General features: G+C 38.3%; 1 protein-coding gene across 1 annotated transcript in view; it reads right to left on the bottom strand.

Annotated features, from left to right (window-relative positions):
* Nucleotides 1-22,890, bottom strand: part of Slc25a14 (solute carrier family 25 member 14) — a 115,712-nt gene that overhangs the window by 34,426 nt on the left and 58,396 nt on the right. The window contains exon 2 of the mRNA XM_033760357.1: nt 20,071-20,174. The gene's annotated coding sequence lies outside the window, so the exon portion shown is untranslated. The remainder of the gene's footprint in view (nt 1-20,070; nt 20,175-22,890) is intronic.

Here is a 22,890-nt window from a genome sequence, read left to right as displayed (position 1 = left end):
GGGGGGAGAGGAGGGGGCACGAATGGAGGGCGTCTGCGTGCACGGAGTACGAAACAAGAGACTGCAAAGGAAGGCGGGACAAAAGGTTTAAAACAAAAGTGAGAAAAAGAATAGAGGCTGAACCTAATTTAGCAAGGCTCCTGGGCTCAGAAAGGAAATCAGGATCTCATACGTAAACCTCAGCACCTCTTCGACGTCAGACGTTAGTGACTGAAAACTTATCCACAGGTCCTGTACTCGAAGCTCATGGTTTACGCAGAAAATTCAGAGGAAATTGGAAACAGAAAATAGGACCATAGAAAGTTAAAACAAAGAAGAGAGGTGATAGTGGGGCTCAGTTAATCCACACCTCACAACGTGCGACAAAATGAGAGCCTGGTGCCTGGCTTCTGGCTCTCGTGGGCAGAATAGCTGGAAATGGTAACCGCCAAGCCACCCAAGTGAGACTGCTATCCAAAGAGCTACACCCGATTTTATTTATTTGTTTGTTTATTATTTAATATATCGCTATGTAGTTCAGGCTGGCCTTGAGCTCACTATGTGATCCAAGCTGGCCTGGAACTCCTGGCAATTCTCCTGCCTCAGCCTCCCAAGTGCTGGGATTACAGGCGTGCGCCACCACACCAGGCTACTACACGGGAATTTTAAGCCTCACGTGAAGGCTTCTCTCAGGCGATTGTGAACAATAATATGTTTATTGTTTGTATTACGCCTGGAAGTCAGAGTAAGGAAGTTGACCAATGAGCAGATGTTTAGAGTTTCTTTGTCCCTATAGTATCTTTCTCATTTTAGTTCACATCTTTCAAATATTTTTCTTTTACAAATTTCTTCAGGCAAGACCATAATAATAACTGACATTATGGGGTATTTGTCATGTACCAAGGGTGATATCAAGAGCTTTTCATGCTCACAAGAACAGGTACCATTATTTTCCCCTTTTGACAGATTAAAAACTAAGGTCATAAAAAATTAAGAATAACTTGATAAGTGACAGAACTGAGATTTAAGCTCAAATCTGAGACAGGAGTGGTGGTGCATGCCCAGAATCTTAGCACTCGGGAGGCTGAGGCAGGAGTTCCAAGGCAGCATGGACTATATGGCAAGACTCTGTCTCAAATAAAAAATAAAATAAACTCAGGTATGTCGTCAGAACCCAGGCTCTCCACTTTAATATAGCAATGCCTCTGTTAACTTCAGAAACTTCCTTACTTAAAATAGAAATAATATAAGAATCATGTAAATGCATCCCAAAATGTGAACTTTTTTCACATTTAGATCTCAGGAGAGTGGTCCCTTGAAGCCAAACAAGCGGAGTTATAGCTTAAAAATTCTTACTTGGAAGGAATATGCCTTCTCCAATAAAATGAATGGTATGTGTAGCTGTGGCCTCTACTTATTCCCCATAAGCAAATCACTCTTAGGTTTTCTACAGGACAGCTTTTGCCCTCTCAACCACTGCCACCACCAGCTGATCCCATGACCACCTAGGTAAACTTTGTTTTGTTTTGTTTTTTTGAGAAAGGGTCTCACTATGTAGTTGTGATTGACCTAGAACTCATTGTGTAGCCCAGGCTGGTCTCACAGCGATCCTCCTGCCTCAGCCTCCCAAGTGCTGGGATTACAGGCATGTGCCACCATGCCCAGCTCCACCTAGGTAAACTTTGTTCAAATGAGCTTTGTTTTGAAATGGCTGATTTTAAAAAGTTCTATAATAAATTAATAAAAGTAGCATTTGTGGAAGCAACATTATAAACATATACCACATAAGATATTTTCGGTTTGGTTGCTTTCTTAGAGTTCACTTTCAACATTTTCCAAATCTATTATGTAAAAGAAAAAAACTTATCCTCCCAAAGTTGGTCATTTTCCTTATAAATTCTCCAGTATCATTTGTAGTCTCTACCACAAAGACAAGTGTTTGACTAAAACATACTCAGTCTTGTATTAAGCTTGAATTCTGATCCCTCTCAAATACAAACTACTCAAGAGAATAGAATCAAATCTAATCACTGAAAAGAAACTTAGAAGTTCATTCCATAATATTTATTATAGACAGTTTTTTAGTCTTTGTTAGAATACTTCTAGTATAGGTATACAGCACAAGTCAGCTCACTGTACTGTTAGACAACTCTGTTAGAAAGTTCTAATGTATATTGAACCAAAGTATGCCTTCTACTAATCCCAGAATGACAACTGGTTTAAATGAAAAGAACACTGTACTTGGAGGAAGAACGACTTTTTCTTTAATTAAGGTGAACTTGACATGACATAAAGTTAACCATTTTAAAGTGGACAATTTACTTGACAACATTTGCCACCATTTTCACCATTCAAGATTTTCCAACCCCATGTCTATTAAGCAACTGCTCCCTATTCCTCCCTCCCCTGAACTGCTGGCAACTACCAATCTGCTTTCTGTCTATGGATTTACCTGTTCTGAAAGTCTCATACAAATGGAATCATACAGCATGCAAACTTTTGTGTCTGGCTTCTCTTATTTAGTATGTATTTGAGGTTCATCTAAATTGTAGCAAGTGTCAGTACTTCATTACTTTTTATGGCTAAATAACATCTCATTGCATTTACACAGCACAATTTCTTCATCCGTTCACCCACTGATAAACATCTGGGTTATTTCCAATTTTAGGTTCTTGTGAATAGTTCTGCTATGAATTCAGACATTCCTTGTTTAATGACTGAGCTCCATACCTGTGACTAGGTCATTAAATGACTTGGTCACCAAGTGAGGAATTGTATATCATAAGTACATTACAGTATTCAGAACAAAGAAATGGTCCAAGAAAACTGCAACTTGATGAATTTGCTTTTATTTGCATAACTCTTAAATGCAGTACTGTAATGTATAACAGAACATAAAGCTACAGTACTATACTGTACAGCATAATCAGTAAAAATTATAGCTATAAACAAGTTATACAAAGAAAGACATGAAGGCTCTATAAACAAGACATACTGGCCTGTACACAAAGAAAAGTATCATAAGTTGAAACAGTTGTTAAGCAGGTAGATCAGCCAGGTGTGGTGTCGCATGTCTATAAACCCACCCCTTGGGAGGCTGAGGCAGGATGATTGCCATGAGTTCAAGACCAGCTTGAGCTACATAGTGAGTTCAAGACCAGCCTGAACTACATAGTAAGACTCTATCTCAAAAAACCAAAAATAAATAAAAAAATAAACCAGATTGGTCATTAAATAAGGAATATACAAGCACTTGATTACCAGTGTTATGTTCTTGGATTTATGTATACTTAGCGGTGAAATTGCCAGAAAACATATTTGAAGCCAAAATTTCTTCACTTTCTAGCCATGTGACTTTCTATAAAATGCTTATTTTTTCGCACTGTCAGTTTCCTTATCTGAAGATTAAATATTCTAAAACTTCTGGCAGAGTAAAGAGCTTAGCATATACTTAGTAAATATTAATTGCCTTCTTTTCTTTTCTCCCCTTAATAGTCCTTCCATATATCATCCATCCCAACAATGTTTTCTTCCACAGCCTTGCTATCCCCTTAACGTGTCTTCATAGTATATATTTTCCAGACCTCCCACCATCTTAGTTACCCTGCTCCCAGATGTCAGGGGGCAAAAACTTTCTCTCTAACCATCTTAGGGCCTATGGCTAAAGGGGAGAGTACCTGTGACTCACACTTTGGATAAGAACAGATCAACAGGAGAAAAGGCACAATTTTCACTTATATTTACATGTACAGGCATTCATAGCAAAGTGAAACTCAAAGAAGTGGATAGAATCAAGGGATTAAATACCATTTCTGTTAGACGTCTATCACTGTAACAAAATAGCTGACAAAAACAACTCACAGGGAGGAAACATTTATTTTGGCTCATAATTTCAGAGGTTTCAGTCAATGGTCTCTTGTTTTTAGGCCTGTAGTGAAGCAGTGTATCACAGCAGAAGCACATGGCAGAGGAAAGCTGCTTACCTCATGCTGTCCAGGAAGCAAAGAGAGCACTCACTTTTATAACAAAACCCACTAAGTTTTGAATCTATAAATGGATTCATCCATTCGTGAGGTCAGAGCCCTCATGATTCAATCACTTCCCAAAGACCCCACCTTTGAACAAACTGCATTGGGGACCAAGCCCTCAACACATGACCTTTTAGATCCAAATCATAATACCCTTTTAAGAAAGAAAAGAGGTTTTCAGCTTCAAGGAATGAAAAATTGTGAGGAAGTGAAGGGGAAATATACGGGGAGGAGCTAATGGAAGATAAGGGCCATTTAAGTATGAAATGTTTATGCAAATTTATTGTCATGTCCACTCCCCATCTTCCATGGTAAGAGTTGCTCTCTTTTTCCTGGTATGAGGAGGGAGGGCTTCCTCAAAGAGAAATTTATGCCCTGTCATTTTCTTAAACATGCAAGAGAAGAGTAGGGAACTTTCTGCTTCTATTGATACCCAATTGTATTTAACTCAAAATAATACTTGCACTGGGCCAAGGATGTAGGTCAGCGTCACAGTGCCTGCTTGGCAAGCGTGAGGTCCTGAGTTTGATCCTTGATACAAAAAAAAGGCAATAATAATAATGATAATAATGCTTTCATCAAAGTGCCATATTTTGGAGTAGAATATTCTAATCTCCTTCAAAGCCAAATTGTGGGATTAGGGGCTCTATGCCAAGTCCAGGACAAGATGCTAAACCGAAACTGTTTTTCACTTGAAAATTTAGAATTTTTTCATTAAAAGACATTATTAAAGAGTGAAAGGGCAAGCTTCAGACAGAGAGAAAAGATTTTTTAATCTATGTACCCTATAAAATCATATATCCAGTATATATAATGAACTCCTAGATCTCAATAACAATAAGATAGGCAACTCAATTTTGTAATAGGAGAAATATCTGAAAGGCAGTTTAATTGCTTCTTGGCCTTTTGGCTAAGATCAAGTAAAAGACAGTTTATAAAAGATTATATCCAAATGACCAATATGAAAAAGTGTTCATTATTAGTAATCAAGAAAATAAAAATCATATGTATCCAGCACCACCAGAGTGAAAAGGATTAACAATACAACGGGTTGTGAGGGAAGTGAAGCATCTCAAATTCTCATGCATTGCTGATAAAAGTGCATATTATATTTCTACTGCTTTGTTTAAAAACTGTCACAGATTCAACAACTTAGAATGACACATCTACTGTCTCAGAGTTTTTGTAGGTCAAGAGTCCAGTCATTACTTCACTGTGCTCTGGGGCCTCACAAGGCTGCAAATCAAAGTGTCAACCAGATTGTTTTTATCTTGAGCCTTGCCTGGGGAAAAATCTGCTTCCAAACTCACTCAAATTGCTGAAGAATTTAATTCCTTGCAGCTGTAACACTGAAGGCTTTAGTTTCTTGCTGGCTGCAGGCCAGAGGGCCACTCTCAGCTCCTGAAGCTGCCCCCAGTTTCCTGCAGAGTGGCCCTCTCCGTAGGCAGCTCACAACATGGCCACTTGCTTCTCCCAGGTGGAAGAGTGAGAGTCTCAGATGGGGTTTAATTATCATAGAGAAGAGTAGGACTATTACTTTCTATGATGAAGATTATACCTAATTTTCAAAATTATAATAGGCCTCTCTTTTCCGGCTATTAAAAAGGCATAATCATAAAACAAAGTATACGCAAAGATGGAAAGAAGAAAATGTAAATTACCTGAAACTACCTTTTCTTTTTTTTGGTACTGGGGATCAAACTCAGGACCTTGCACTTGCCAGGCAGGCAGCGGCACCATTGAGCAAATCTCCGCCCTAAATCTACCATTCTTTTTTTTTTCTTTCTTTCTTTTTTTTGTTGGTACGAGGGATCGAACTGCTTCTGAGGCAGGCACCAGAACCACTGAGCTAAATCCCCAGCTCTACCATTCTTTTGTTTTGTTTCGTTTTTTGAGACAGGGTCTCACTATGTAGTTGAACTCACTATGCAGCCCAGGCTGGTCTCAACAGATCCTCCTGCCTCAACCTCCCTAGTGCTGGGGATTATAGGCGTGCACCACCATGCCCAGCAAGGCCATTTGTACATAGCAAGACCTTGTTTAAAAAAACCAAATAAAGAAAAACATATGATCTGATTCTACCCAGTGAATTATCGCATGACTTCTCTAGCATGTCCCCCAAAGAATTATCTCCCTACTACTCAAATGTGACCCACTGGAAGCAGCAGCATCCACTGGTGCTTGTTAGAAATGCATATTCTCAGGCGCCAACCAGGACCGATTTAAATCCAAATTTGCATTTTTACACTATGCATAGGAGGGTTTTTTTGGTTTTTTGCACATGAAACTGTTCTGCCTCCTCGTAAACACTTCCAGTAGCAACTCATTATCCCATCCCCAAGGAAGATTAATCCATCTGTAAATACTTCTAAATTCTTAGAAAAGCATTTATCTTTTCTTTCTTAAATTTTCTTTTCTTTTTCTTTCTTTTTGGCACCGGGATTGAACTCAGGACCTCACACTTTCAAAGCAGGTGGCCCACCACTAAGCTAAATCCCCAGCTTTCTTAAATTTTCTATAAGAGCCCAGCACTGTACCAAACACTTCAATCAAATTATTTCATTTAAGTCCAGCACTCTATGAGACAGAGGCTAATTCTGGCTCCTTATATTTTGTGGTCATGGTTGTTTTGTGGTAAAATATACATTGCATAAAGTTTACTATTTTAAAGTCATTTTAAATGTACAATTAAGTTACATTAAGTAATGTATATTCACAACGTTTGCAGCCATCACCTCTATTAATTTCCAGAACTTTTTCATCACCTCAAATTGAAACCCACTAAATAATCACTTCCCTTTTTCCCCTTCCAGTCTCTGGTAACCACTATTCTACTTTCAGTGTGTATGAATATGCCTATTCTAAGTACCTCATATAAATAAATCATATAATATTTGACCTTCCATGTCTGGATTCAAAACACATTGAAACCAAATACACTGAAAACAAAAGCACTAAGAGAAAAGGTGGCTCTTCAAGAATGTAAACAAAATAAATAAACCCACAGTCAAATTGATCGGGGGGGGGATAAAGACACAATTAACTAATATCAGGAATAAGATGAGGAGCTTAATTATAAATGCTACAGATATTGTGACAGGTAGAATCTAAGACGGTCCCTAATGATCCCAGTCTCCTGGTATTGGTGCCCTTCCCTTTGAGTTTAGGGTGACCCAGTGACTTGCTTTTAACCAATGAAGTACAGAAAAGGGAGTGAAATATCACATCTGTGATTAGGCTAATGACAACCATCTTGCTTCAGTGTCTCTGTTGCTGGATTTAATGAAACAAGCTACCATATTGGAGAGGACAGTGTGGCAGGTAACTGAGGACAACTTCTGCCCAACAGCCTTTAGTAAATAAGGTCTTCAGTCCAATAACATACAAGAAACTGAGTCCTGCCAACAACTAAATAGACTAAGAAATAGGTTCTTGCCCATATAAGTCTTCACATGAAATTCTAGTCATGGTAACACTGATAACAGCCTCGTGAGAGATCCTGAACAGAGAAACCACATAGGCTGTGTCCAAATTTCTAACCTGCAGAATCTGTGAGATAATAAATATGTGTTGCTATAAGCCACTAAACGTAGAGCAATTTGTTGCAGAAGTAGATAACTAGTGCAGAGGTTAAAATAAGGAAATAATGTCAACAACTTTATGCCAGAATTCAGTACAATGGAAAAATGAACTAATTTCTAAAAACATAGGGCTGGATTTAGCTCAGTGGCTCCACACTTGCCTGGCAAATGCAAGGTCTTGAGTTCAATTTCTGGTACTGAAAATAAATAAATAAACACATAAAATGGCAAAGCTCATTCAAGAGGAAATTAATAACAGAGATAGTCTCATAAATATACAAAAACTAATTTGTAATTCTCACACAGAAAATTTGGGCCTAGACTTTACTGCATTTAAGGAAGAAATAATTATAATTCTGTAGAAACTGTTTCAGAAAATAAAGGAGAATACTTCACAACTCATCCCATAAGCAAGCATTACCCTGATATCAAAATCAGACAGAGATATCACAAAGAAAACTAAAGACCAATGCCCCTGAAGAAATTAAATTTAAAACTTAACAAAATTTCAACCAATTTATAAGACTATAAGAGCGAGAAGCAATTTAAATATGTTCAGGGACCATTTTCAGCTCCAGAATTAAGGATTATGTTGATGTTACATCATTGCCTTTTCTCTTTTACTTTCCTTTTTAGTTTTATTTTAGGATTCCCTATTTTTAATGTTCATACAGAGATTTCTTTAACTGAAATACCGAATAGTTTCTTTGGTGTGAAAAACTATAATAGTACACAGGATCCTAATGAGATAATTAATAATGTGAAATAGGAAGTAAAGGGTAAAAGTGTAAGGAAAGTGGGAAGGGTGGGGGAAAGGTAATAAGGGAGAGGAAAAAATATGAGAAACTGAAAAAATGGAAATAAAGTGTTTGTAAATGGGGAGGGGAGGAGGGGGTGAAGGGAGGGCAGGGACAAGGGGAAAAATGAGAATCAACACCTATTATGTAAAGGTACAGAATCCCAATGATGAATGTAATTGTATTATATACCTAGATTGTACCAATTACCTCAATAAAAAGGAAAAAAAATTTCAACCAATTGAATTGAACCATACATAATAAATAAAGGTAATTTATCATAACTACAAGGGTTTTGAGTAAATATAAAGTAGGTTTAAATCAAAATCTGTCACTCTGATTCACCATATTAACAAAATAAAGAAAAATTCTTTAGAGGCCAGCATAGTGGTTCCACCACCTGCCTCGCAGTTCAATCGCCGGTACTAAAAAAATAACAACAAAAACCCCTACAACCATCTTTAAAAACACAGATAAAAACATTTGACGAAATGCATCATCCATACTTGATGAAATCACTTAACAAATGAGGAATAGAAGACATCTTCCACAAGGTGGATTACTTCAAAAGGCCTACAGCTCACATCACACTCATTAATGAGAGACTGAATGCTTTCCCCCTAACATCAGGAACAAGGTAAGACTATCCACTGGTAACCACTCATATTTATTCAGCAACATTACACTGAAGAGAAGAAATGCTAGCCAGTGAAATTAGGCAAGAAAAACAGGCATCCAGATTGTGAAAGAAGACCTTAAGCCCCCATTACTCATGAACAACATGTTGTCCAAATAGAAAAACTTCTACACTGTACAACCAAAGATACAACTAATAAGTGAGTTTAGTAAGGTTACAATATATAGAGTCAATAGACAGAAATCAATTTTTTTTTGAGACAGGGTCTCATTATGTAGTTCAGACTGCCCTGGAACTCACTGTGCAGCCCAGGCTGGTCTCGAACTGGCAGCAATCCTCCTGCCTCAGCCTCCCACGTGCTGGGATTACAGGTGTGTGCCACAAAGCCCAGCTTAATCAATTGTATTTTTAATATATTAGTCATGAATAGTTGGATTTTTAAAATTTCAAGTATTTAAAACCGCATAAAATATAAAATATTTTGTGATAAATTTGATGAAAAATGAACAACATTTGTATACTAAAAATTACAAAGAATTACTAAGAGAAAATAAAAATCGAAATGCTATACTAATGGTTTGGAAACCTCAGTAAGATGAAAATGTCAGTTCTTCTCAAAATGATCAGTAGGATTAACATAACACCAACTAACTTAGGAAGCTTTCTTATAAAAACTGAAAGCTGACTCTAAATTTCTTGCAAAAGAGTCTATAATACACAAACAATTTTGAGAAAGAATAAAAGTTAAAAGACCTACACTAAACTTGATTTCAAGATTTATTTATAAAGTTATACTTTTCAAGATAGGGTAGTATTACCAGAAATATAGATGCATAGATTAACGGAAGAGAATAGAGAGTTTAGAATTGTGGCTATTTTTGACTGAGATGGCAGGGCAATTTAAAGAATCTGTTTAACTTTGCTTAACCTAGTAACACTATATACAAATATATTTAACAACAGAGATAGACATTAGTGATATTACATGAAACATTTTGGATACCATGATCTTGTTCCAACATTTGCTTTAAATATGAGAAATCGAACACCTAGAGAATGTAATTTACTTGACCAAGACCATTCCTGTAATGGGAGATATTTTAAGACATAAACCAACTTCTCATATTACACAACAGATTATCATTTTTATTAGTATGAACTATACCTTAAAGTTTTCAGAAGCAAATAGTGCTTTTATTTCTGAGCTTTCACTATTTTCTGGCCCATCTGTATTATAGGACTTACTTTTTACTACAATAAGCTGTGTCTCTCCATGAGACTGACCACTTCTTCTGCTTCAAGGGTGTGGTCTGGTCCTTTTGGTTTTGCCCAATTAGTGCCAGTGATTAGAATATGTTGGATTTTTAGTAAATGTTTTATGAATAAAATGGGTGACATGATTTCTAAGAGAACATCTCAACAACAAGACTATAAATATCTGAAAGTAAAGGACTCTACTTTGGGAAGAAAGGAATGATTAAGGGAGGAAGTCAGGTAGGTGGGAGATGATATTTTCACAATGACTCCGGGAAGTAGATACCGTAAGATATACTCATATCACCATGACAGAGAAGATTTCTCATTCAGGATAGCTAGTATGTTATTGCATAAACACTAAATAATTGTGTACATTAAGCACCAAGTATATACTGTACACTATGCAAAAAAAAGCATATTGTGACACAATAGCTACCTTAAAATAATTACTGCTGGGTCGGGGATTTAGCTCAGGGGTTCGGTGGCCTGCCTTGGAAGTGCAAGGACCCAAGTTCAATCCCCGGTACCAAAAAAAAAAAAAATTATAGCACTGGACATATAAGTTTAAGTATTAATTTAATATGTTAAATAAATCATTCATTCATTCATTCATTGGGAGATAAGGTTGCCCAGGCTGGTCTCCAATTCCTGGGCTCAAGTGATCCTCCTGTCTCAGCATCTCAATTAGCTAAGAATACAGGTTGGGAAATTACTTCACGATTATTGTTTTCACAATAAAGATGTTAGAATAAAAGAAAACAAAAGTATGTCACAGAAGGAACTAACATACAAAAGCTCATTTAAATTTCATAACTATCATATAAAGTGTTATAGATTGTATATAGATGTTCCCCCAAAGCCTCATGAAAAAGAGGCAGTGCTTCTTTTTTCACGTGTGTGTGATGCTGGGATTAAGGGAGTGTAATTACTAAATCGGTCCACTGGTTAGTTTGACACCAACCTAATCCCAGTAGCCTAGATAGAGTATAAAAGGGGCAAAAAGACGCTGCTATGGTCGCTGGTTGGTTCCCTTGTTGTTTTTGCTGTCTTCTACAGCCATGAACTGCCATGTGCCACCCTGCCTTGAAGCCAGACATTTATGGACTGAAACCTCTGCAACTGCAAGCGAAATAAACCTTTCCACCTTTAACTTTGGATGTCAGGTATTTTGTCTCAGCAATGAGTAAAGTAATTAGGACGTGAGGCAAATATCCTGCCCCTGTCAAAGATTTTAGAAACTCAAGCATTGCTGGGCGTGGTGGTGCACGGCCTTAATCCCAGCACTTGGGAGGCTGAGACAGGAGGATTGCTGTGAGTTTGAGACCAGCCTGGGCTACATAGTGAGTTCAAGGTCAGTCTCATAGTGACACCCTGTTTCAAAAAAAAACAAAAAAAACTGAAGCATCTTCTCTTCTAACAATCTGCGAGAACCTAGGTTGCCTAAATGTTCTCCAAGAAATTTCCAAATCCTAAAAATTTTTTTGAAAATAAATATATAGAAAAATGAGAAGATACTTAAGCAAGGTGTAACTTCTAGTTCATCAAAGGCAAAGACAGCAGGCAATGAGGTGGATCAATTAGAAACCTACCTACCTGGACACTCTGAAGCGGTAACAGCAGAAATAACAAAGCAAATGAATGAGGCTTTAGAAAAAAATCAATTCATAGGACTGGGGATTTAGCACAGTGGTTCTGCTACCTGCCTCGCAAGTGCAAGTCCCGAGTTTGATCCCCAGTACCCAAAACAAAAAAACAAGCAAAAAAAATCAATTTAGAAATAGTTTCTCATATAACTTAGAGATGGTGACTGTAATGAAAGACATGGTTACTGCCTCTAGAGCAAATACAGATACAAAAAAATAGAGGTGCTTAGGATAATGATGGAAACCATGAATGCCCAACAAAGTAAAGAAATGGAATCCATTAAACAGATTTAATCAAATGTCCAAGAGATTAAAATTCCATTTGTATTGAAAGCATACACAGCAGAATGAGCCAGTGAGCTCATATATCAGACATTATAGAAGGCAGGATAACAGTTAGCAATCATGAAAAGAGTTCTTAAAATAGCAAGGGGCGACTAAAAATTTTTGATGCATTGAACTTTTACAATGATTTCAATTTTTAAAGAGTTTAGTTTTCCTGACTTGCAGAACCTCTTGTTTAGCATTTAAAAAATGATAACATAGTTAAATATTAGAGGGCAAGTTTATCATTCCCGGGGTTCAAGACATGGAAATTAAAAACAGGTGCTGTTCAAAGAGCATCCAAAATTTTAAAGAGTATTTAACATCCTTTTAGGTAAAAAGCAAGTTGTAACATTTTGAGGAACAAGTAAAAAGGAAATAAGCACTTACAGAATTCTTAATAAATTCCAGGTAGTGTGCTAAACACTAATTCTCACATCTTCCTCATGACATTTTAAAAGCGGACTCTGTTTCTGAAATGTTTATAAAAATTATGAGCTTTTAAAAGTTATTTTAATGAGAAATTAGATTCATTCATAGGAAAATGGATACATATTGAGGATATACTCCTAAGTGAAATAAGTCACACATATGTAAATACTGAACAGTTTCTCTGGTATGAAAAACTATAACAGTACATAAGATCCTAATGAGATAATTGACAATGTGAAATAGGAAGAAAAGGGCTAAAGGTGTAGGGAAAGTGGGAAGGGTAGGGGAAAGGTTAGAAGGGAAAAGAAAAAATATGAGAAAATGAAAAAATGGAAATAAAGTGTTTGTAAATGGGGAGGGGAGGAGGGGGTGAAGGGAGGGCAGGGACAAGGGGAAAAAATGAGAACCAAGACCTGTCATGTAAAGGTACAAGATCCTAATAATGAATGTAATTGTACTGTATACCTAGAATGTACCAATAAACTCAATAAAAAATAAATAAAAATAAAAAGTTATTTTAAGGCCCAGGAATTTAGCTCAGTAGTGCCGTGCCTGCCTCGCAAGTGCAAGGTCCTGAGTTTGATCCCTAGTACTGGGAAAAAAAAAGTTATTTTACAAAAAGAAAATTCAACCCATTGTAAAAACAGGATGCACTGCGAATGCAACTCAGTGAAGAGAGTGCTTGTGGGAAGCCTTGGGTTCAATCCTGGACACTGCAAAAAATGAATGAATAAATACATAAAGGACAGTGAGCTTTTGCTTTCATCTGTGTGTGTGTTGGGGGGGTACAGGGGTAGTGGGGATTGCACCTAGGGCCTTCACACTGAGCTACATCCCTGGACCTTATTATTTTTATTTTTATTCTTATCTTTATTTGAGACAGATTCTTACCAAGTTCTAAATTGCCCACGCCGGGCACCAATTTGTGACCCTCCACCTCAGCTTGTCAAGTGCCTGGATTACAGGCTTGCATCACCATACCAGGCTCACCCTTTTTTTGTTTTTTTGTACCGGGATTGAATTTTGGACCTTGAGCTTTTGAGGCAGGTGGTGGCACCACTGAGCTAAATCTCTGGCCCTCAGCCCATATTTTTAAATCATTAAATTATCCACCATATCAAAAAAATTTACAAAGTGATCTTAATGTAAATGTGCAGAGATTTAAGGGCTAGAAACTAGTTCTGAAGTAGCTCTCTTATAACTGACATCTTTCCAGTATCATAAACTATAAACAACCACATCACGGGAACAATGGAAAGGGATTTGAGAGAAAATTAATGTTTTTATATAAAATGTCAAATTCCTAAATGTCTAATAAACATAAGGGTCAAAAGATGGTTCACGATTACACTGCCTTGATTTTGACTGGATAAATCAAATGATTGCTCTAGCATTAGTTTTAAATCGCAAATCCAGCCATGACATCAAAGTTTAGATGTCCAATTCCAGCAAGCCACGTTCCAGCCCGAAATCTCCAGCTCAAAGCTGCCTTATCTCCACATCAACTCTCTCTCCTTCCTCCCTCTCTTCCTATTTCCTTCTTTCTTCTCTCTCTCTTCTCCTTTTCCTTTCTTTGCAAAACTCATCAGAATCTCAAGATATCACAGAAAGTTGACATTGCATCAAAGCCCAGCAGGGCACTCAGCTCCTTGCTGCTCCCTATTTAGCACCCATGAGTGGCTCCTGGAATTCCTTTTGGACCACTTCCTGAAGATCCTAAGGCAAAGAAAAAGGAATCAGTGAGCGACCACTTAAGCTCAAAGTACGGAGTAGGATGGGGGCACCGAGCTGACATTCCATATGCACCCACCCGCCTAGATTCACACAGCAGTCCTTGCTGGATCCTTGAGAGTCCAGAGCCTGAGCCTGGCCAGGCGTCCCCCATGCTACCAGGATCAGACGACAGTTCCAGCAACTGGCAATTGGTCTCTGCACCAACCCAGCGTCCTCTATCCAGCTGCTACATGGGCCCTTGGGGACACAGGACCAAGACCAGATTAATGGTCACTTCTTCTTCCACCTGGCCAAGTGGCAGCAGCCAGGGAAGATTTGAAATAACCGGCTTGCTTGGCAACGACAGAACTGACCAACTGCAGGCAACTTGTCTCTAGCAGAGCTTTATGTGAGGCTGCTGACACCTGGACATCCCCACCAGTGCCCCAGAGGTCAGAAAGCTCCCCTTTGGATGTGCAAGGCATGTTATTAAAAAGAAAATGGAAACACTGACAACTAGTCCCGTTATTGCCCGGCTAGCTTCTTACCGATCTTGGCCACCTCCCACTTTTGCTACTCTGCCGCGCATCTGGCCAGCCCCAGACTGAGAGCTGAGAGTGTGCACCTCAGAGCAGGGACACGTACCTTCATCCCCACTCTGCTCTCCTATGTAAAGAGGACTCCAGAGACTGCACTGTACAATGGAGTGGGAGGCCAGGGCATCTCCTTACTTGGAACACCCTTGCCTCCCAGCCACAGGGAAGCCCTCCGATTAAAGTTCCCTTAGCCTAGATGAGCAGTCTCAGGCTTCCACCTCCACTAGGACCAGCTGCTGTTCACTCTGGCCCATGGGGGCTTGAGAATAAGAGTGGGGCTTCTCAGATTGACCTCGTTTTCCCTGGAGTGATCTAAGCACTAGTTAAAACTCCAGTTCCTACACCCTGCCCTCACACCTGGGGTGGATAGCCCCCAATTAAGGCCTTAGTCTCTGTTTTGCTACCAATACTAGCTTGGAGAAAGTGGGAGGGCAGAGAACAGACCCACAAGAGCCAGAGGGATCCTGGAGGACACACCCCTCAGTAGTGGGGGGCTGTGTGTGGGTACGCAGGCCTGCCTCCCCCAAAGGCAAGGATGGCCTGGCCCACCAGGGCAGTGGGCACCTTGGCACCCTCGCCTTCTAGCTCTTTTTTTTTTGTTACCAGGGATTGAACTTGGGTCCTTGTGCTTGTGAGGCAGGCAGAATAACCACTGAGCTAAATCCCTGGCCCTCCTTCTAGCTCTTTTCATGGCATCTGGGGGTCCTGAAAAGGGGCCAGAAGGAAACAGCTGAAGATGCAACTGGATCAACTACTCAGTCTAATGATGGCTTGCAGTCCCTCCAGCCAAGTGCATAGATGCTCATAGGTGGAGTAGGAATACGAATTCATCTTTGGCCACAGATAAACTAGTTGATCAAACTGGTGTGAGCCCAACGCAAGAAACAATGCAAAGCTTCTCTCAAACTCCACAAAGCTGGGTGAACCTCAAGTTTCCAAATGCTGTTCACTCAAACCTCCCCCCCCACCAAACACACACACATCTAAGGTCACTTCCAATCACCTGGCTGAAGAGCACAGAATTTCACAGCAGGACAAGTCCTTGGGAGCTGGAATAAGACAGCCATTTTCATTTTACAGAGGAAGACCAGACAGGTTCTGTCTCATAGCCACTATCTGATACAAGTTCAGAACTTATCCTGGGGAAGAAAGCTCAAACAGGGTAGAAAGAAGACAAATCTCAATATTGTGAATTTAAAAAGAGAAGAATCAAAATGGAATACTACTCAGCCATAAAGAATGGGAAATTAGATTCATTCATAGGAAAATGTATACACATTGAGGATATACTCCTAAGTGAGATAAATAAGTCACACATGTGTAAATACCAAATAGTTTCTCTGGTGTGAAAAACTATAATAGTACATAAGATCCTAATGAGATAATTGACAATGTGAAATAGGAAGAAAAGGGCTAAAGGTGTAGTGAAATTGGGAAGGGTAGGGGAAAGGTAATAAGGGAAAAATATAGGAGAAATTGAAAACATGGAAATAAAGTATTTGTAAATGCAGAGGGGAGGAGGGGGTGAAGGGAGGGCAGGGAAAAGGGGAAAAAATGAGAACCGAGACCTGTCATGTAAAGGTACAAGATCCAAATGACAAATGTAACTGTACTGTATACCTAAAATATACCAATAAACTCAATGAGAGAAAAAAATAAATAAACCACTCAGTAGAATAATAAATAAATAAATAATAAAAATAGAAGAATCTCTCCAGGACAGCCAATCACTTTTGAGTTAGTGAATGCAACAAAGACCTGTAAGAGACAGAAGAGGCCCTGCTGAGGAGGAAGGCACATCCAGAATAAAAAGTTGCAAGAAGCAGCCAGGGTCTGAGAGCAACAGCATGGCAAGACGGAGCCACTGGTCAACAAGTACATGAAAAAGTGCTCAGCGTCTTTGGCCATTAAAGAAAGGCAATCAAAACAACATTGAGATTCCATCTTACTCCAGAAAGAATGGCTATCATTAAGGACTGGATAAACAACAAATGCTGTCTAGGTTGTGGGGAAAAAAAGAGCCCTTCTATATTGTAAAAATGTAAACTAATATAAATGCTACAGAAATCAGTATGGAGATTCTTCAAAACACTAAATGTATAGGCTGGGGATGTACCTCAGCAGCACAGCACCTGCCTGACAAGTGAAAGGTCTTGGGTTCAATTCCTGGTACCAACAGAGAAAAATAAAAACTCTAAAAATAAAAATTCCATTTGACCCAGGTATTGTCTCTCCTGGGTAACTTCCTGAATTAAAGATATCATATTACAGTGATACAAGCACAGTTATGTTTATAGCATTAAAATTCACAATAGTTAAATTATGAAAACCGGCTATATGCCCATCAATAGATTAATGGATAAAGTATATGTGATATATTTACAGTATAAACAAAGGAGTACTGCTCAGCCATAAAGGTTTAAATTTGAGTCATTGGTAGGAAAACAAATGGATCTTGAGACCATAATACTCAGTGAAGTAAATCAGATACCAAAGACGGTATGGTTTCTCTAATATGACAGGCCCAAAATTTAAACAACTTAAAGAGAAAAATAAAAGAGAGAAGATAGGAAGCAAGGAAATAAATTCTGAGGAAATGGGAAGGGAACCCGGGGAAGGGGAAGGGGAAGGTGTTCAGGGATGGAGAGCAAAATGATCAAGATGCAGTATGTGTAGGTACCAATTCTCTAAGACGAGTGTAATTATTATGCATCACAAACATATACTAGTAAAAAGGCAGGAGCTTTGAGGCTCTGATTTGGAGAGAACAAGGAAGTAGATTCAGAGGAAGATATGGAAATACTTCCTTACAACTGGAGTTGTGTAGTGGGGAAGGCAATTGCAGCTTGGGAACAGAGGCTGCCACGTTGTTGTCAATGGCCAAACCAAGACCTGTGTCAGCCTCTGTGGTAGTCACAGTTCTTTAAATAGCACAACATTTATTGGTACATTTTAGGCATACATAATAACACTCATAGAGAATTTGCACCTGTAAGGGTACATCCATCCACCTCTTTTTTTCCCAATCCCCCTTCCCCTCCCTATGTACAAAAGCTTTGCTTTCATTTTTTTCTTCTATTTTCTTTTTTTTTCTAGTTCTTTCCTTTCTACCTCCCCTCTCCCATGCTCTCCTTCCCATTTGAACATTTTCTTCCCATTTTCCAGTTTCTATTATACATTTTAGTTGTTATTTCCACTTTTGAGGTCTCACACCAGAGAAACAATGCTGTATTTAAATATGTGTGTATGATTTATTTCACTTAAGAGTATGGTCTTATGGTGCATCCATTTAGCTATAAATGTCTGAAGCTCGTCCTTCTTTATGGCAGAGTAGTGCTCCATAATATTTTAAAAACCACCTCTTCTTTATCCATTTCTCAATTGATGGGTATTTGGGTTGTTTCCAAGATTTAGCTATTACAAACATGAGTTTGCATATATTGCTATGGCATGATGCTTTTAATTCTTTCAGGAAGATGCTAAGAAGGGGAATACCTAGGTCAGATGGAACCTCTAGTTTTAGTTTTAGTTTTTTGAGAAATCTCCACACTGATTTCCAGAGTATACTTTTGTCTTTGCTCTTACCCTCTTCATATGTACTCAACCCAAGCTCACTGCAGAGCCAGTTTCTCTCCTATTCCTCACTTTTAATTTCTTGAATAAACTTTGCCACTGCTTTTTGCTTATTTCATTCACTTCTTTGTATGAGATGATAAGAACCTAGAAGCCAACTCTAGAAGGAAAGCTGAATAACCTCAAACCTGGTAACATTTGTTTAGTTGGTGAGCCACTTTGCAGAAGCACCTACCTGATAACAACAGAATTCTGTTTTTATCACTGTGGCTTTGTAGTGTAACTTAAAGTCCAGGATTATGATGCACCCCCACCTTTTCCTTGTTGCTTAGAAGTGCTTTTTCTATACCAGGAGAATTCACATTGATTATTCACATTGAGAGCTATTACAAAAAGGTAATTACTTATTGCTGTCATTACTTTATTTTCCTATTGCTGATTTCCTTATTTTTTTCCCTTTCACTTAGCCACTCATCCTGCCAAGTGTAGTCATTCTTTTTGGATTATTGGCATTACTTCCTTCATTGTCTCTTTCTCAGTTATCCTTGAAAAGTTTTTGCAATGCTGGTTTTGTGGTCATGAATTTCTTTAGGCGCCCCTTGTTATGGAAATAACTTATTTCACCATCAGTTTTAAAGGAAAGTTTTGCAGGATACGTAAATTGGGGTTGGAAGTTGGTATACTTTGAGGCTTAGAACACATCACTATACACCCTCGTGGTCTTTAGGGTTTATGTAAAGAACTCTGCAATAATTCCAATGTAATATGCCTTTCTCTCACAGCATTTAAGATTTTTGTCTCTGAGATGAACTTCAGGTACTTTGAGTATAATGTGGTGCAGAGAGGTTCTCTTTTGGTCATGATTATTGGGGGTTCTATATGCCTACTTATCTCTATGTTTATTTCTTTTCCTATATTTGGGATGTTTTCTGCCATTTCTAGGAACAGATTTTTTATGCAAATAAAATTTATTTCTAAAAAGGAATGTACACAAAATAATTTAAAAACTTGTAAACAAAAAGAAAGCAAGAAATTTCTCTGTAACTTCAAACATGGGTTTTTTTCTAGAATCTACAACTTTGAGGCAGTGTCCATTTCAAGATGTATTCTTTTCACGGTGGTCAATAAAGAAGGAAGTCAGATCCCAGATCCAAGCTGGATGCAGCCAACAGCAGGCAGTAGGATTAAGGTTAGGGTTGTAAATCTGTGGCTTTCAAATTCACTGTGAGGCAGGCTGAGCTTGGCCTCTGGCTGTGGGGGTGGGTCTTGTGTCCTTTAGCTTAAACACCACAGGTGGTCTCTAGTCCACTTGACCACAGCTCCCTGACAACAGCTGTCTTCAGTAGCTGTCTCTCACCCGGTCACTGGAAGCCTAACACTGGGAGCCCTGAATTGAGGCCGGCCAACCTGCGACTGCTCTGAGTCCCAGGTTCAGTCAGCCCTTCCCTGGAATGGTGTCTGACCACTCTCTCCAGGGGATATGGCAGGTGCTTGCATTGGAGTCACTCACCAGCTGTTGCAGCAAACAGCGTCCGACAATCTGTTCCACTGCTGCATTTGTCCTTGAAGACCTCTAGAGTCCCCTGCTTTTTCTTGTGAGCCATGAGTCAGGAGCTGGGGAGGAAGTGCAAAGCAAATTGTTCCTTCCTTTTTTCACTTTGTGTTCTCAAGACAGTTCTTATAAAAGTATGTCCTCTCTCTGGCCATGCAGGCTTCCTGTCTTGTCGTATGATCTCTCTTGTTCATGTTCCCACCATGATGCTATCCACCATGAGGCTTTCACTAGAGCTAGCTGATCCTGATACATGCTCTTGAACCTCCAAAACTGTGAAATGAAGACATCTTTTTTCTATGATATACCTAGGTTAGGGTATTTCCTTATACTAACAGAAAATGGACTAATACAGGGAAATACACATCAAAACCATGACAAGATAACATGTCACATCCAACAGATTAGGTATAACTTTTTAAAAGTGTTTTGCAAGAATGTAGAGAAATTCAATATTTATCCAAGCTAGAAGAAATAATTTTATAATATGGCCATCTTGGAAATAGATTTAGCAATAGCTCACAAAGTTAAACAACAGCAAACCATATGAGCTAAAGATTCTTAAGTATATACGGAGAAAATTTTAAATATTTCCACTGTGGCTTGTACACCAATGTTTATTGCAACATTATTAATAATAGTCCAAAGTACAATGAACTCAAAGGTTCTTCAGCTGATGAGCATCAATGGAGGCACACCTAAAGTACATCTATATGCTACCACATGGGAAAACACTCAAATTCTTAATATTAACTGAAGAAAGACAAAAGACCTATATCATAAACTTATATTTTATGAAATGTCAAGATTATGCAAACCTAAAAAGAATAAATATATTAGTATTCATTAGGATATTTCATGGGGAAGGAAAATAGATGGGAGCCAGAATGTAAGGGAATTCTTTTTGCGGTAATGAAATTGTGCTATAATCACCACCACTGGTGATGGTTGCACATAACTGTGACTTTAGTAAGTACCATTGGAGTCCGATGATGTAGCACACATCTGTAGTCCCAGAACTCAGAAGCAGAGGCAAGAGGTTCACTTGAGCTGTAGGGTTAAAGATCTGCTTCCGCAACATAACCTGACACTGTCACACACACACACACACACACACACACACACACACACACACAAATGCCATTAAATTTCATACTGTAAATGTGTAATTGTATGTCTATGAATTATAATTTTAAAAAGCAGTGTGTCTGTGTGTGTGTGTGTGTATGTGTGTGCGTGACTGGGGATTGAACTCAGGACCTTTGCACTAAGCTACATCCCCTGCCCTTTTTTAATTTTTTGAAACAGAGTCTCAGAAGTTTCTAAATTGCCAAGGCTGGATAAAGAACAAGAAACCAGAGACATTTATAACTAAATGGATGCACAATGAAGCCATACTCTTCAGTGAAATACATAGGACACACGTGTAAATACTGAATAGTTTCTCTGCTATAAAAAACTAAAAGTGTAATTAAAATTCAAATTGTATAATTGACAATGTGAAATAGGAAGAAAAGGGCTAAAGGAGTAGGAGAAGTGGGAAGGGTAGTGGAAAGGAAATAAGGGAAAAAAATATGAGAAAATGGAAAAGTAGAAACAAAGTCTTTGTAAATAGGGAAAGATGGAGGGGGTGAAGGGAGGGCAGTGGAATGGGGAAAAATAAGAACCAAGATACATCGTGTAAAGGTACAAGATCCCAATGAGGAATATAACCGTATGTATACCTAAAAAGTACCAATAAACAATGAAAAAAATAATAAATTGCCAGGGCTGGGCTCAAGCATACAGTCCTCATGCCTCCAATTCCCAGAGTGCTGGGATTTCTGGTGTACAGCACCACATATGGCTAATATTTTTAAAACACTATTAGTATTTCTACACTCAAAAAATCACTAGCAATCCTGTACACAAGTAAGAGACTTACTGAGAAAGAAATTATGGAAACAATGCCTTTCATAATAGCATAAAAAAAGAAATACTTAGGAATCAATTCAACAAAGTAAATGATCTCCACATTCAAAATTACAGTTCTCTGAAAAAGGAGATAGAAGAGGATATTAGAAAATGGAAAGCTACCCCTTGCTTTTGGGTAGAAAGAATCAAAACAGAGAAAATGGCCATATTCTCAAAATTGTTATACAGATTGAATGCAATTCCAATCGAAATACTTTTAGCATACCTCACAGAACTAGAGAAAACTTGCCTAAAATTCATTTAGAACCAGAAGAGACCTATAATAGTGAAAACAATGCTAAGCAAGAAAGGCAAGGCAGAGGAGGCATAATCCCTGACATGGAATTATACTATAAAGCTACTGTGAAGAAAATAACATGGTACAGGCAAAAAAAAAAAAAAAAAAAAAAAAAAAACAAAAAAAAAAGAGACAAGAATCAATGAAACAGATTAGAGGATGCAAAAACAACCCCAAATACATAGGGCCACCTTATCTTTGACAAAGGGTCCAAACACGTTCATTGGAGGAAAGATAGCCTCCTTGATAAATGGTGCTGGAAAAACTGGCTTTCAACATGCCAAAGATTAAAACTAGACCCATATCTCTGGTCATGTGTTAAACTAAAATGTAAATGGACTAAGATCTAAATATTAAAACAGAAACACAATCTGCTGGAAGAGAGAATAGGTAAAACTCTTGAAGATATAGGTGTAGGCAAAGACTTCAAAAAAGAAACCCAGACTACATGGGAAATATCACAAAGAATCAATAACTCAATTAAAAAGGTTTTGCACAGCAAAAGAAATCACCAACAGAATAAAAAG

This window comes from Fukomys damarensis, unplaced genomic scaffold, assembly GCF_012274545.1.
Source record: "Fukomys damarensis isolate Sample0158 unplaced genomic scaffold, DMR_v1.0_HiC HiC_scaffold_39, whole genome shotgun sequence".
In the NCBI taxonomy this organism is placed as follows: domain Eukaryota; kingdom Metazoa; phylum Chordata; class Mammalia; order Rodentia; family Bathyergidae; genus Fukomys; species Fukomys damarensis.
The sequence above is the reverse complement of the archived record's forward strand: the minus strand, read 5'-3'. Positions and strand labels throughout refer to the sequence as shown.